The following is a 17,550-nucleotide window of genomic DNA, read 5'->3' as shown; positions in this document are numbered from 1 at the left end:
CTTTCTTTCTTTCTTTCTTTCTTTCTTTCTTTCTTTCTTTCTTTCTTCCTTCCTTCCTTCCTTCCTTCCTTCCTTCCTTCCTTTCTTTCTTTTTTCTTCCTTCCTTCCTTTCTTTTTTCTTCCTTCCTTCCTTCCTTTCTTTTTTTCTTTCTTTCTTGTAAAATGAGAGAGGAGATCTTCTGCTGAAGAGGAAAGAGGAGGAAGGGTGGTGTAGGAAGTTTGAAGAGAAAAAAGATTTGTAATAACTGTTGTGTGGGTGGGTGGGGTGAGGAGGATCAATAGAGTTAATTATGGAAAAATAAAATTATTGCCATGTAAGGACCCAGGTGAGGTTAGATAACAAATCTGCAATGGACCCAGTCTTTATGCTTCTGTGACTTCTTCCAGTGGCATTCAGCAACATAAGTGTAGGAGTAGAAAATCTGAATGATGGGGGCATCTCAAGTTGGAGTTTGTCAGTAAGACTAGAAAGCAAGGCATCTGAGAGTAGAGGACAGCGTATAGTTGACCTAGTTAACTATGTAAGGCAAGATTGTAAAGGGAGGAAGTCCAGAGTAGCAGTGATAGAGTAGGAGAGGAATGAGAGTGAATGATTTGTGATGAGTCTAAACACTAGGTTGGGGAGGGGTGAGTTACAGGGAAAGATGAAAGAATAGGAGCTTCGTGGTTAGAGGAATTTCAGAGTTCCAGATCATGAAGGAAAAGCATTTAGAGAATGAGGAGGCATGACATAGTCTTCGTTGAGTCCTTAACTTGGAGTCAGAAAGACCTGGATTCAGATCCCAGCTCAGACACTCACTAGTGTGTGTCTCATGGACAAGTCACTTAATTTTCCCAAGTCTATTTCCTCATTTGTAAAATGATGTAATCACAGATGATAAGGTGGTACTGTATTACAGAATGGAGCAATTTCATTGGACAAACAATGACTGATCACACCCATGTGATCATCATTTAGTCATTTTCAGTTTTGTCTGAGTGTCTGACTCTTCATGACACCATTTGGGCTTTTCTTGGCAAAGATAATGGAGTAGTTTGCCATTTCCTTCTCAAGCTCATTTTACAGGTGAGGAGCTGAACCAAAAATGGTCAAATGACTTGCCCAGGGTCACACAGCTAGTAAATGTCAGAGGCTAAATTTGAGCTCAGGTTTTCCTGACTCCAGGACCAGTACTCCATCCACTGCCATCTAGCTTCCAGGTCACACCCACAGATGACCCCTTCACAGAGTTTGTCTGAGTTTGTTCAACATAGTCCAGGTTTAGAGCAATTGTGGAGTGTGCCTCCTCCATCAAAGGAGAAGGAGGAGGAAAGTTTCTTTCTTCTCTTCCCCTTCACATCCCCAGTCTTTGGTCATGGCATTTAGCAGCACTCGCCCAGAAGGAGGCATTCCATCCAGAAACTGGGGAGTGAGTTGGAAGCACAGTTTAGGAAGTTGATATACATTCTTCAGAAAGGTATGGATGTATAGAGAGTCCTTTGTCCCCTTAGCTGCCAGATGCCATGACTGAGAGGGAAATAGGAAGAAAAATTCCCCTTCCCTTCTCTTAATGCCAGGAATCAAAGACACCACTGCTCTAAGTCTGGAATGCTTCCAATTCCTTGCCTCTTTTAAAGGTTGTAGTCAATCAATGTTTATCTAATGGCATTGCTCCTTTCCAACTCAATCAGAGGAGTTTTCATACTTTGAAAAGAATAAGAGCAGTTAATACCTTGTTAGTTTACATCCTTTGTCACATCAGTTGAACCAGGGCAGGGAAGGAACGAAGTTCTCCTGTAGTGCATGTAAAAACAATAATAACAATTCTTCAAATTTCAAAACACTATATAAATGTTAGATATTATCACTGTGGGCAGCTGGATGGCATAGTTGATAGAGCACAAGGCCTGGAGTCAGGAAGACTTGAGTTCAAACCCAGCCTCAGACACTTACTAGCTGTGTGACCCTGGGCAAGTCACTTAATCCTGTTTGTCTCAGTTTCCTCATCTGTCAAATGAACTGGAGAAGGAAATGGCAAACCACTCCACTATCTTTGCCAAGAAAACCCTAAATGGAGTCATTAAGAGTCAGGGACAACTGAAAAACAACTAATTATCACTATGGTGAAATATAGGGTACGACCAACCTTCTGTGAACGAGGTGGAGTAAAGGTACAAGTACAGTCATGGGATCCGTGGAGGTTGATAAACTGACAAGTCAAGGTGTTTGAGGGGGATTTAGCAAGAGTATTGAAGCCCTCAAGCATAAGAACAGAAAGAAACTGTGAATCAGAGCTAAACTAGAGAAAAGAAGGAAAATGGCCTGTGAAATGATAGATAGCTTTGACCAAGATTTGATGAGTGAAACTCGAAAGACGAATTTGCTGAGTGACGGAGGTTGAGGCATGGTTTAGTGAGGAGGAAGGATTCTGTCCACTGCTGGAGAGGAGAAGATTCAGAAGGGTCATGATAGCTGTCCTCAAGTGTTTGAAAGGCTTTTGGTGGGAGAAAGAGGACTTAGACTTGGCCTGTTTGACTCCAGAGAGCAGAACCAGGAACAATGTTTGGAAATAACAAAGAAGTAGATTTAGGCTTAATGTCCAGCAAAAGCTGTATAACAATTAGAACTGTTCCAAAGTATAAATGGGCCGTCTTGGGAGGAAGAGGGTGCCCCTCATTGAAGGTCTTCAAGTAGAGGTTGGATATTCAGTTGTTGGATGTGTTAAAGAGGGGATTCTTTGGCATATGGAATTGGCTTACAGGGTCACTAGATGAGATGCCTTCCAGCTCTCAAATTCTGTGATTCTCTTCCTGGACCACTGGGTACGGGGATGTAAGTGAAGGTATAACCTTCTGTCTTGAGAGGGTGGCCAGGAATGCAATATCTTCTGGAGGAAGCCATGTTTCTATAAATGAAAGTAGATGGAAGAAGGCTAAGAAGAGGTCTAAGATGATGAAAAGCTTATTAATGGGATTCCAGAGGGTACAGTGAAAAGAGAAGACAGAGCAAGATGGGGAGATAAGAGAGACTGGATTGAGGGGGATGAGGATGAAGAAAGTATGGAATGAGTGCAAGGAAACAGGACTTTAGCCTGGATAGCAGACAACTGTGTCATTAGGAGAAGAGGTAGAAGGTTGCTGGCCATAGGGCTGGGATATAGAGAACTATTTGAATGGGGGTAACCACCTCAAAGGAAAAGGGATTGTGCGATGTGGTGTTGTTTCTCTGTTAAGCACCAGGGAAGAAGAGAGAATAGATCAGACATTTTGGTCAGTAAATACCTGGGAATCAGACTCCAGGACTGACTCAGATTTATATTCAACACCAATTCTTTGACATATCTTTGGATGGTGGAGAATGATGCTCAGTCAGAAGTTGGAGAAGCTGCTTTAAGGTCACATTTTGCTCTACCAACTCATTTTTGAAAAAATAATCAACAAGTGATAAGCACAGAGGGATCTTATATTTTCTATATCATTCAGTCAATTATGTGACTATAAAGTTGTAGCCTGTAGTTTATAAGAGGCTGCCCATTCCCTTCTCTAGAAGTAACAGTCACTAATGTTTGTCGATGGTCTAAAATTTCATTAGTTACTCTCAGCATCCTCTGACCGCTTTTGTGCCATGGCCATTGTACTTACCAGGGCTGTATTTGAAGATCTGTTTTGTGTAGGAAGGAGGAAGGAGACAACACTGGACTGAGGACCATTTTATTTTTTGCTTTGTTTCATAGGTTGTCATGGCCAAATAAGTCTGTCATCCTGCAGCCAGACTACTTACTGGTAGTATGTCTCCATGTTTAGCTAGGTTGGTCCTCAAGAAGCAGACACAATCTTCTGAAGTAATTGTGCTGTGTTCCTACAAGCTCCCTCTCCCAAATCAGAATAACCCGACTGACACTTAGGTCAGTCCCCCCAAAGATCTGGTAATTATGAGTATTATCTTCACTTCATAGATGAGAAGAAGACTGAGGCCTAAAGTGGTAACTGGGACACATCCAAGGTAAGAAGGCCAGTAAGCCTTGGAGCTGGAAGACAAAGCCAGCTCTTCTGACTCTCAGTCCAAAGCTCTTTTCCACTACGTAGTGTTTGCCTCTCTGAAGGGTGATTTTCCAATTAGCCTTGGAAACCAAAAAGTAAACATAAATTCCACTCAGTTATTTTTATCAGGCTTACTGAGCAGGCATCCTTTTCGGTGAGGCAATGGCCCCTTGTAGGGGGAATGTACCATCGGTTAAAGGTACGAACCATTAAACTGAGAACAGCAATGTGGGCACAGGCCCACACTGTCCACATTAACTAAGAATGGGACGTTCTTTAACAAAACTAGTCATGCTGTTTGCCTCCTGGTCCTTATCTCAATGTTCTAGGACGTTTTACTCTGTGTTACGATATCTCAGTGTTCCACAAGGTTTTTATAATTCGTTACAAAAAAAGAAAGAGAGAAACCAATACAATAACAAACACATTCAGGAATTCTGAGATATCAATGGACATGGAAACTAGAAGACACTCAGCCCCCTCCTCCATCATAACCTTTCCTAGACTTGAAGGCCAGAGCGCTTCAAAGAATTGCAGGGAGCTGTCTGAGCCGTAATCCTGGGCTCAGTCAATGGAGTCCAAGCAGAGGCATGGAGCAGTGCTCCAGACAAGAAGGGAGTGGGTATCAGGATGTGACATAGCAGGGATGCAAAATTCATTCACAGGGGCCCTGGAGTTCAGGGTTGGGAAGTACTGTCCCTTGGGTAGAGGTGGGGGCAGGGTGCCTAGTAAGGACCTGATCAGAGGAGGACACGATAAGAAAGCAGGGAACAGAGAATTGAGGGGCTCAGGCCAGAGATTATGCCTGCATTTGGGTGATTTGATACTGGAACTCTATGTTAGCAGAGATGCCCCCCACCACAGGGGGGTTTTCCTGCACACTGGTGGAGTGATTCCATTTGTGGGAGGTTAGTAGGATGGTTTGGGGGCTGAATCTGGTGGACACATCATCACTTCTCAGGTGTCATCTTTCATGTACTTTGTGTCCTGGCTACAGAGCCTGGCTTTGGACTACCTTCAGACATCCAGGGGAACAATGACAAACCACAGGAGTTCATGACTGTCTTCCCCAGAAGGTCAGTATTCAGGCCACCCAGAACAAACACAAAGGAACAAACAGAACTCCCCTTGCCCCAAACTCCCCTGAGGCTGTTGCATTCCCCTCTTTTTCTGCACATGCCATAAACCTCACCATCAATGACATTGTTTGACAGTCTTACATCACCACTGATTTCAATATTAGACTAGCCAACTCCTCTTCCTGAATAATTACAATAATAGCTAGTACTTACATAGAGATTCAAAGTTTACAAAGCACTTTATATTTGCTACTCAATTGATTCTCACAACAACAATAACATTCTCCAATACTTCCCTGGATCTGGGATCTGTCTCATGGCTGAATGAACGTCAATGCAAATTCCAACCATCTATACATCCCATGGGGCAGATAGGTGGTGCAGTGGGTAGAGCTCTGGGCTTGGAATCAGAAAGACTCATTTTCCTCAATTCAAATCTGGCCTCAAACATTTACTAGCTGTGTGACCCTGGACAAGTCACTTAACCCTGTTTGCCTCAGTTTCCTTATCTGTAAAGTGTAAATGGAGAAAGAAATGGCAAACCACTCTAGGATCTTTGCCAAAGAAAACCCCAAATGGGATTACAAAGTGTCAGACATGACTGAAAACAGCTAAAGAACGGCAACATTCTTCCCAACCTGGAAGAATCTTGCCTGTGTCCTCCAGTGAATTCTCCCTTGAGTAGCCAACCAATACACTAATGAATGGGAAAAAAAAGCCTTTGCTAAGGACTACATTGTGTAAAGAACCCTCTGGAATGCTGGGGATCCAAAAAGAAAAGTCTGACAACTCCTGTCCTTCTGGAGTTCCCATTCTAATGCAGGACATAGTACATGGAAGGTTTTAGCTGCAAGGCAGATGGAAAAGTCCCATGGTCCTTTGAGTTCAGCAATAAAGCAAATGGTGATGGCTCTTCTTTAATGGTATTTCCACTGATAAAATCATATCAGTTTCACATGTTGAACCATTTGACGTGCCAAGGACTTTGGTGACAAGAACCTTCTTTTCTGGGTCTTCAGTAGATATAGCTGTTATGCTGCAGCTTTTGTCTCCATAGGGAATGCCTTGGAGGTCTTCTTTCAGGACTGTTAGAAACAAACAATAATAATAGAAGATATTTATATAGTACTTTACAAATCTTTTCCCTTGTAACAATACTTTCCTGGAAGGGCTCTTGCCCCAGTAATCCCCTTCTCTACGATTGGTGAGCTATTCCTCATACCTCCATTTGGAGGAAATACCCAGGTCCTAGTTTATTAGTGTTCTTCTTAAAATGTGGCACCCAGAACTGAACACAATACTTCAGATGGGGGTCTGACCAGGGCAAAAGACAACAGGACCACCCCCTTTCCACCTACATAGATCACAGTCTTTCTACATCTTTGTGAACTGCCATGCTTGAAAGAAAAATTCACCCATTTGTGGCCAACCATCTGTTGACGAGCCTGTCATGTTTAGCTGGGCTGCTCCATAGATGGCAGACCCACAGCAGGCTGGCCTGTATTTTTTCCAGGAGGGTCAGGCCTGTCAGACTTAGGCCTCAGCTGGCATTGTCAGAAAATGACCAGGGTCCTGCCATGCTCCACTGGACACTCTGATGTCATTAATGCAACCCAGCATCATATTAGGTTTTTCGGGAAGCAAGTTAGCGGCTCTTATTGTATTTGTACTCTCCCCAGGCCTTGTTCACAGGGACAGATGTCTGCTCCCATCTTCCATATCCTCTACATGTACCATTCAAATTAAAGTTCAAGAAATACTCACTGAGGACCTGCCATGGACAATGAATGGGGCTGGTCATTGATTTTTTTAAACCTGAATGTAAAATTCCTCATTTCCCCCTACTTGGATGTAATCTTATTAAATATGGGCCACTTTTCCAGTTCATTGAGATGCTTTGGGTCCCAGTCCAAAAACCAATCCATTAGCTATCTCTCCCAGCTCTTGGATATTCCAAAAATTTGATAAACATGCCATCCAAGGCTTCATCCAAGTCATCTGATGCAAGATTCTCCTCCTTGTGTCCTCTGGCCCAATTCAGAGTTGAACATATGGTCTACTGTTAGGAAATACTGATTAAATTAATTTGGACTTGGTTTCAGGAGCCACATTTGCCTCCATCTCCACCTTCCCTCACTTGAGAGAGCCAGGCAGGAGCCAAAGAAGTATAATAATAACAGTAACAGACATTAATATAGGGTTTTAAGGTTTGCAAAGCACTTAATACTTTATCTCACTTAATTCTCACAACCCTGAGACCTAGGTGCTATTAATTATTCCCATTTTACAGCTGAGGAAACTGAGGCTAGGAAGAATTAAGTCACTTGCTGTGGATCATATAGCTACCAAGTATCTACGGCAAGATTCAGATCTGAGGTCTTCCTGACTCTAGGTCTTTCATTCTGTCTTTGTTGTTGTTTAGTAGTTTTAGTCATGTCCCACTCTTCATGACTCCATTTGGGGTTTTCTTGGCAAAGGTACTGGAGTTGTTTGCCAGTGCCTTCTCCAGCTCATTTTGCAGATGAGGAAACTAAGATAAATAGGGTTAAGTGACTTGCCGAGGGTCATTCAACTATTAAGTGTCTGAGGTTGGATTTGAATTTAGGAAGTTGAGTCTTCTTGACTTCAGTCTCAGTGCTCTATCTGCTGTGCCACCTAACTGCCCCTCTTTCTATCTACTATCAATCAATCAATCAATCAATCAATCAACATTAAATGTCTATTATGTGCCGGGCACTATGCTAAGCCTTACGCTACATTGCCTCTCTATAGCAGGGATGATGGAGTGCTATGAGGTATGGAGGAAGAACGGGTTTCAATCCTTGCCTTGCACAACTCTCAGGAGAATCATCCTGAAGTCAAAGTCAAAAAAAATCATCCCGGAGTCAAAGATGATATGTGAATTAGACTGGCCCTTTTCCCATCTCTACCCCCAACAGTTACTAGACAAACCTGGCAAGAAAATTAGTTGCCGGAGTAAACTGGTGGGTGGTAAATGGGGAATCACTGTCAGAATGGCCACTGAAGCGAGACAGAGGCCAGATAAAGCATCCTAGGTAAGACATTTTGAAGAACAAAACCCACCTTTATTAATGTATGTATTCTCTTAGTGAATATGATTGTGTTAGAAATGATCAATTTTTGAAATTGGTTTTTATAAGGTCATAGACTTAGAGCCAGAAGGGAACCCAGAATTCTAGTCTGACTCCTTCATTTTACAGATGATGAAATTAAGGCCCTAAGAGCTTAAGTGAATCTCCTGTCCTAAAGGAAATATCCACACAGCTATCCAAGGAAGGTCAAGTGACAGAAAGTATTACAGTGGAGTGATCTGGGAACTCTTGGCAGATGGGACATAGCCTGGCAGAGAGAATATGCTAGAATCATAAGCAAAACGTAAATTCTGAAGATAAAGTCACCTTCTTCTCAGGATGAAGGAACTGGTGACGTCTGGCCAGGGGAAGAGGAGACTGAGGGAGACGTGATCGTTGACTTCAAGTACATAAAGGATGAGACGTAATCTGATTGGTTCTAGAGAGCAGAACTGGAACCAAAAGGGTTGAGTGATGGAGAACAATGCGAAGAGTGGAGTTATGTTGGGGGAGGAGAGTGCACAAATTTCTAGGCTCAGTAGAAGGAAGAATTTGCTAATAGTTATAATTGTCAAACCATGGAGTTAGCTGCTCATGATATAGTGAGTTCCCATCATTAGAACTCTTCTAACAGAAGTTGGATAACCACTTCTCAAGGATTCTATAGAAAGAATTCCTGCTTAAGGTAAGAGTTGGACTAGATGTCCTTGGGTGTGTCTTCCGAGGTGATGGATTCTTGGTCCTTCCAAGTCTTTAGGTTGAGGCACAATGACCACCTGTCAGGTTTGTTATGGTGGAGACTGGTTTCTCGTATAAGTTGGAATAGATGGCCGTGGAGGTCCTTTCTAACTCAAATTCGATGATTGCGTCCCTTCCATTTCTTGAGATTCTGTGATTCTATGAGATGTTTTCAGATGGGAGGCATAGCGATAAGTAAGAATAAGCCTGGGAACAGCTCATGAACTTCCCTACAGCAGCTCTTAAAAATCAACTTTTAAAGAGAAATTAATTTGAGTGAGAAGAGAGATCTTGGAAAGAAGCCTTGGGAGAACCGGTTTCTTTGGTGGGTGAGGAGAAGGGTAGAGACCATAGGATACCATGAGATTCCTTCCAGGAAGGCTATCTCTAGAGAAGAGATTGAGTTGGAGGTGGGGAAGAGTTTATTTAGGGTGGGGTCACTAGGGAGAAAAAGCATTCCATCTAATAGTTTGCTATTTAAACTAAATAGTCTTGCTAGCTAGGTTCTAAGCTCAGTTGTCTCTACCTGCCAAGTACAAATGCTGTCAGCACCCTTAAAATTTCAGCGCCCTGAGGCAAAGCTCCAATGACCCTGCTCTAGTTACTGCTCTGGTGATAGGGGTAGGGCAAGTTTCTTGGTCTTAAACTTTCTAGCCTGAACATTCCCTTTCGGCCTCCAGTGCCAATAATAGGTGACTCACAGCTGGTTTGTCTTTAAGAAAGCTTGGGTGGGTCATTCAAGGAACACATAGCGTGACCCTGCAATGTTTCAGAATGTTTTCTCTCCAGCTTCTGGAGATTTGATTTTGTGTGCCCACCCAAAGATTTCTTTGTACCATTTAGTCCCGAGAAGAAAAGAAGAAAAAGTCTTGTTTCCCTGGCTCCAGGCTGAGTGTTTTGTATCATGATTTACTATCCAATCCTGCTGATGCAACCAGGCATTGCAAGTGTCATCCACTAAGGCAGCCAACTGGGAGGGAGGAGGGGAGAGTGAATCACTCGCCCAACTGACATCACCCAGAGGAGACACACTCAACAATTCAATTGTCTTTCTGCTTTGCCTGGCTGGTCCTATTTTATCTGCCTTCCGTAGGAGCTCAATAAATACTTGGTGAGTTGAACTAAATGGAATTGGCACAGGCAGGAACTGAATAAAGAACAAATTCCACCCTCCTAACAAAGCAAACCCCTGAAAAAAAAGAGAGATTGCTGAAGTCTTTAGTGTAACTCACCTCCCTCTGTCCTTTGCCCCATTCCTACACTTTGACCCTTAACTCCCAGAGGTCACCAGTGATCTCAGGCTACCCTGGAAAAGTGATGTGATGGATGTTCATTAGTTAGAAGTTGGGACAAATGACCTCAAATGTCCTTTTTCAAATTCCAAGATTTTATGACTCCATCACAAAACAACATATTAGAGTTTGAATCTGTTACCTCTCCCAAAGGGAGCATCATTCAAACAGGCAGTGGACATAAAACACAGGTCTGGGTCCTCTGCCACTAAAGCACATATCCATCTACCACTGATTAGCCACTTGACCTTGGACTAGTCACAATTTCTCTGAGCCTCGCTTCTCTTATCTATGAAATGGGAATGAATAACATTACATAGGTCTCAGGATTGTGGGAACTAAATGAGATAAACGCATGCAAAGTGCTCTGCAAACTTTAAAACTGCATATAAATGCCTATTGCTATTAATATTATACTTGCATGACTCCTGTCTTGCTCTCTCAAATGACAGAAATGGGGATAAGAGGATAGTCAGGGCAAGTGCGACTTCTGAAACCAAAGTCAATTTAATCAGCATTTTCTAAGAACAGGCTTTGAGTCCAGGCCCTGAATTAGGCCAGGGGAAAAGGGAAGGAGAACCTCTCCCATATTCACTCATGATGCTATACACTGAAAGAGATAAAAAAATTAAGTAAGACATGATTCAGGCCGTCAAAGAGATTACAACCTAGCATTTTACAGTGTTGTTAGGAATATCCGATTATGCAGTCCCCCAAAAAAGCTCTTTACAAAATGCAAAGTACCATTCCAATGTTATCATCATAAATAGGCTGTTCAGTGGATAAAGTCCTGGACCTAGAGTCAGGAAGACCAGAGTTCAAATCCAGCCACTTACTAGCAGTGTGACCCTAGGCGAGTCATTTAACCTTTGCCTACTTCAGTTTCCTCATCAGTAAATTGAGGATAATAGTAGCTCCTACCTCCCAGGTGAGGATCAAATGAGAAAATATTCATAAAGTGCTTTGCAAACCTTAAAGTGTTATATAAGTGTTAGCTATTATTATTATTGTTATTGTTATTGTTTTTGTTATTAAAAAGAGGTACCTGATGCTAGCCATTGATGTCTTTTTCTGCTACTCCTCACATCACTGGTCATATGCACCGGCCCATTTATCCCCACCGGGCATTTTTCCACTGCCCTTTAAGTCACTGTATTTTTATTCTTTTGAGATGGGGTCGTTTCACGATTTGCAGCCTTAGACCATTGCCAAGAAAATGTCGGGGTTAAAAGGATGGGTTTTGGTATCAGGGAATAGCTTGGGGTCATTGGAGATAACTGTGCAATCTCTCATATGAGATCTGCAGCATTTTCTTCCTCCTATTCAATTCTGGGCCTACCTCCCTATCCATTCTCAGTGCCAGCCCAAGATAGATGTGCTGATGAGCTAACCCAATAGACTGAAAGTCCAATGCATGTCATAATATAGACAACAGGCATTTTTCAGCCACTTGTATTTTTCCCCAGTGGATGACTAGGCTGACCTCCTTTGAGTGGCTTTGGATTGCAGAGACAATAAAAATGATGTGGTATTTGCCCTCTTCCTGAGAAACAGGAGTGGAGGGGCTAAGTGAAGTCATAGAGTTAGAGGTAAGGAAGAGGGGAACTGAGGGAGCTTTTCTAGATAGCCTCAACATTCATTCATCCATCCATCCATCCATCCATCCATCCATTCATTCATTCATTCATTCATCCATTCATTCATTCAATCAACATTTAAGTCCCTACTCTGTGCAAGACCCTGCAATTGATGCTATGAGGTATACAAAAATAAGACATGGTCTCTGCCTTCAAAGAGTTTACAGTTTTGTAGAGGGGATGAGACATGGACACAAATAACTATAATACCAGGTTGAATATAAATAATAATTGAGCAAGAGATGTATAAAATGCTCAGGTGGGAAGCCCAGGTCTTCTGATTCAAAGTGCAGTATCCTTCCATCACATTATATAGAACTAAAGCCACACTGTCCCTCAGCTTGAGAGAACGAACTCACTCATTGTGTATGTTCAGTTCTTTTTTCCCCCAAAAGTAAATCATACATTAGGGAGGAGGTTCCCCTCCACCTGAGTGGATCTAGTCACTGAAAGCTCTGAATGTTAAACACAAAGTGTTGATTGCTGTCCTTTGTTCTTGAAGAGGACCAAAATGACACAGTCAGGGTACAGTGTGTCCGACTGTGTCCAATCAGACCAATATGAGCTCGGAATGCTCTACCACAGACTGGGTACAAATGGTCCGTGTGAATATTTGGGATGGAGACGTCTCTAAATTTATGCATCTCAGGTTTCTTATGAGCTGTTTCAGTTCTGCTTTGCTCATAGAGCACAACACTTCTTTGATGAGGGCACGCTATGCTGGGTGGTTCTGTGCCAGTGTCTCTCATGTCACACAAGCGATTCCAAAGTTCTTAATGAGGCATTAAACTACCTATCCTGGTGTCTCCCTGCCCTGATCTCTACAAGGTGTGCAAATACTCTTTTTATTGAGGGGAAGAAGGAATAACAGCAATTGGTTGGACAAAGAAATTAGCTAGGTCCCTGGGGGCTGTAAGTAGCTAAACCCTGGATGAACTCCAGAGTTGAGAGTTGGAGAGATTATAAATCTGGAGCTGCCAGTAGAGGAGACTGTTGGGGGTGGAGAAGGCAGGGAGGAGGATTTCTTGCTTCTTCCCCTCCTCCAGTCAGTCATGTAATTTTGAATGGGGGCAAAAGGACTATTGAGGGTCACTGCATCAGTGGAGAAGCTGAACTGTGCACTCCAGAAAGACACAGAGACAGTAAGTCACAGAGGTAGGAAGCAGGTTCAAGTAGTGGTACGCCCAGCAGAAGATAAAGAGAGGAGCAAACTTTAGGAACTCCGTTGAGCATGTCACCCAAAGGAGATGATGAACCCAAGGGGATTTGTACGATGAATCAAGACTTTCAGGTCCTGCTGTGCCAGGAGTTTTGAGATTCTTTGCTGTATGTGTATCCTACACATGTTCCTTATTACTATTGTACTCCAGGTTTGCTTCCACTCTTTCATGAACTCAGTGTGAATTTGTGGGGAGGCATACTCCAGGTTTACGAGGAGAATGCCTTATACCTCCAGAGTAAATACCTTTGCTAAGAGCTAATTGAGTCTACTGGCTGACTGTTGATGTGAAGCAATACTCATATGAGCTCCTGAGCTATAGTTTCAGAAGAGCAGCACCAAACCAGGCTTCGGACCCAACCTTCAAACCTGAGAGGAAGTTGAGGAGTAAGTCAAGGGAGGATGTCACACATATCTAAGTTTACTGTCAGTCTCCTCTTCCTTTAAGAAACAAATGTAATTAGAGGAGCAGCTAAGGCTGTCCTTGATGACTGCCAGAAAAAAAGCATCCACAAAAGAAGACCCTGCCAAGTCAGCACAAACAATAGACTCTCAGTTCAGGGTCAGAACTTCCCCCAGAGCCTGGACACTATTACTGGTGTATGCTGACCCAAGGGTGACCCCGTAACAGATGGGACCTGGTTGAAAAATGTCTAGGCTGGAAGTGGGTGGGGCTGGGAAGCCAGCTGCCCTCCAGGGCTCCAGCATTAACTAGAGCTTGAAAGAGTAGGCATGAGGAAGGTGTGTAATTTGTACGCTGTTTCCGATGGTAAATGTGGAAAGGAGACTGATTTGTATCATTCCATGAGAAGGGTGTGTGTGTGTGTGTGTGTGTGTGTGTGTGTGTGTGTGTGTTGTAATCTGTGTTCTGCTTCCACTAAAGAAAGAAAGAAAGGGATAGTGTCTGTCTTCTTCATTGGAGTCATAGGATAGGGGCATGACTTGGGTAATCTCATTGGATAAGTGGGGAATAGGGGATGGATTCTCCACATGCATAGATCTCATCCAGAAAATGACACACAAAGGGTGTGGGATGGTTTCTGGGTCTTTACTGAACACCCTCTGAAAAAACAGGCTTTAAAAAAAGGACGTAGCACTTACCAGCGGTGTGATCCTGGGTAAGTCACTTTACCCCGATTGCCTCAAAAAAAGGGGGGCATAGGAGACAATGGAAAGAACACTGAATCTAGAATCAGTGACAACTAGAATTTATTAAAATGCCTACTATATTCCTGGCACTGTGCTAAGTGCTGGGGATATAAAGAAAGGAAAAGACAGTTCCTGCTCTCAGGGGGCTCCCAGTTTAAGGGTTGGGGAAGAAAATACAAGTAGATATGTATAAAAAAGATACATACAGCATAAACTGATAGTAGTCTCAGACAAAAGATCTGAGGTTAAGGAGAACTGGGAAAGGCTTTCTGCAGAAGGCAAGACTTTAGCTGAGATTTGAAGGAAGTCAGGGAAGCCAGAAGGCAGAGAGAATGGGGCAGGGGAGAGGGAGAGTTCCAGGAACAGGGGATCACCAATGAAAATGCTGAGTCAAGAGGTAGAGGACTGCGTGGGAGAAGGTCAGTGTCAGTGGGCCAAAGAATACGTGAAGAAGAATAAGGTAGGTATGAGAAGATTGGAAAGGGAGGAAAGAGCCGGGTTGTGGAAGGTTTTAAGTGCCAACAGGTGGTTTTATATTTGAGCCTTGAGCTAAGAGTCACTGGGGTTTATTGAATAGAGGAGTGACATGGTCAGACCTATAATTAGGGGCTATAATTATCCCCACTTCAAGATTGAGAAAACTGAGGCAAATAGAGGTTAAATGACTTGCCCAAGGTCACACTACCAGTAAATGTCTGAGGCTAGATTTGAACTCAAGTCTTCCTGACTAGCAAGTTGTATGTTCATTAAGGTCTCGGAGTATTTTCTAATGTCCTTCCAGGGACAGCTTTAAGTTTTAGAAGAGGAAAGTCTTTATGGAAAGTCAAGGCCTTAGACTATAGGAGCAACTCTAATGGGATAATTTTAGCAGTATGGAATAGTAGAGAGTGCTAGACTTTGAGTCAGGAAGATCTGAGTTCAACTCCCACCTTTATTTCTTCCTAGCTGTGTGACCGCAGGCAAGTTGCATACCTTCTCTGACCCTCAATTTCCTCATCTGTGAAATGGGGATAATTAGATTTTGAGAGCCTGTTTTATAGGGTTGTGGTGAGAGTCAAAAGAGATAACATATGTAGGGCACTTTGCAAACTTTAAAGTACTATGTAAAGGTGAGTGACTCATTTCAGACATGGTGATGGGACAGTTGATTGGAATAATAGTAACACAGGAACATATACAAGTGTTAAGTCTCCAGGAAATGCCTCTCCACTAGAGAAACCCAGAATCTAAATGCTGGAAAAAACCTCAGAGACAATCTAGTCTACTCCTAAATCCTAAAAAAATAACCTAAATAGGATGTTGGTACTTCCTTTGCAACATTCTCCAACAAGAAATATTCTAGAACTTCAGTGATTGAGAACTCATTGTCTTCTGAGGCAACCAATTCCGCATTTGGGCACCTCTATTTATACAATGTTTCCTTAAATCCCAAAATCTGCGTCCCTGCCTTGCATTGTTTATAGTACTGGCCTCTGGTGGCACAGTGGATGGAATGCAGGCCCAAAGTCAGGAAGACCTGAGTTCAAATCTGGCCTAAGTCTAGCTGTGTGACTCTGGGCAAGTCACTTAGCTCTGTTTGCTTCAGCTTCTTCATCTGTAAAATGATCTGGGGAAGGAAATGGCAAACCACTTTAGTGTCTTTGCAGAGAAAACCCCAAATGGGGTCATGAAGGATCAAACACAATTGATCCTATTGAACAACATATTTATACAATGTTTTCTTAAATCAAGTTTTCAAAACCTGCTTCCCTTCCTTGCATTATTTATAGGTCTGGCCACTGCGGTCAAGTGGAGCACATTTAATCCTTCTTCCAAATGACAGCTCTTCACCTATGCCCACCGAGAGACGCAGTTCTCCTGTTTAGTCAAAGCATTCTCTTCCCTAGCTTAAACATTCCTGGTTCTTTCAATCAGACTTTATATGGCATTGTCTCTGGTCCTTTTGCTGTCCTCATGGGCCATATCCTACTCCATTCACTTTCTCTTCCCCTTACCAACAATGCTGATGGCTTATTCTGTCCCCCATCTTGTTCTGTCATCAACTATTCTATCATTTGAACCTCTTCCCAGAACCACTGTGAAATGGGACACAGTTTCTCATCTTCCTGTATCTAGGAAGGCAGTTAAGCGGCACAGTGGATAGAAAGCTGGGTGTGGAATCCGGAAGACCTGAGTGCAAATCCCACCTTAGACACAATAGCTGCGTCACTACGGCCAAGTCACTTAACTTCTGCCTGCCTCAGTTTCCACATCTGTAAAATGGGGAGAACAATAGCAATTACCTCACAGAGTTGTTGTGAGGATCGAATGTTATAATATTTGCAAAGTGCTTAGCGCAGGACTTGGCTCGTAGTAGGTGCTTCATAAGTGCTTGTTTTCTTCCCCTTCCCTCTCTAAGCTGACCGGAGTCTTTTTAAAGCCTTTCACTGCTACCGAATATGGAGAAACAGATGGGGAAAGCTTCAAGGCAGAGTAAATGGCATGAGAAAAGATGAGGAGGCAGAAAGGCATGTAGCGTATCTGGGGAACAGTGAGAAGCCCGGTTTGGCTGGAGCAGGGGATGCGTTCATTCATGCATATATAAAACGGGAATTTTCTAGGTGCCCAGGTAATATGCTCGACCCTGGGTATACAAAGACAAAATAGAAATAGTTCTTGTTCTCAAGGGGCTTGTATTTCATGAGGACGGGAAAATAACATGTACACATGGTGAAGGAAAAAAAGATATACAAAGCAAATAAAACAAGGTAAGTTGGGGAGAGGGAGGGCACTAGCAACTGCAGATACCAGGTTGAGACACTTATAGGAGATGGTGCTATAGTGGAGTTTTGAAGGCAAGAATCTAGGTGAAGAGGTGAAGGAGTGAATTCCATGAATGGGGCCCAACCTGTGGAAAGGCACACAGGAAAGTGATTGAGAAGTGATGTAGGGGGCAGCTAGGTAGCGCAGTGGGTAGAGCACCGGCCCTGAAGTCAAGAGGACCTGAGTTAAAATCCGGCCTCAGACTAAACACTTGACACTTACTAGCTGTGTGACCTTGGGCAAGTCACTTAACCCCAATTGCCTAAAAAGAAAAAAAAAAGTGGTGTGCCAGGAACATCCAGAAAGCCAGTTTGGATAGAATGAAGGAGAGTGTTGTTCAGTCGTGTCTGACTCCCCGTGACCCCATTTTGGGGTTTTCTTGGCAAAGATACTGGAGTGGTTTGCCATTTCCTTCTCCAGCTCATTCCACAGATTGAGGAAACTGAGGCAAATAAGGTGAAGTGACTTGCCAAGGGCCACAAGCTAATAAGTATCTGAGGCTGGATTTGAACTCAGGAACAG

Source organism: Vombatus ursinus, unplaced genomic scaffold (assembly GCF_900497805.2).
Source record: "Vombatus ursinus unplaced genomic scaffold, bare-nosed wombat genome assembly UNPS02005236.1, whole genome shotgun sequence".
NCBI classification, from domain to species: Eukaryota; Metazoa; Chordata; class Mammalia; order Diprotodontia; family Vombatidae; genus Vombatus; species Vombatus ursinus.
This window is presented reverse-complemented; position numbering follows the sequence as displayed.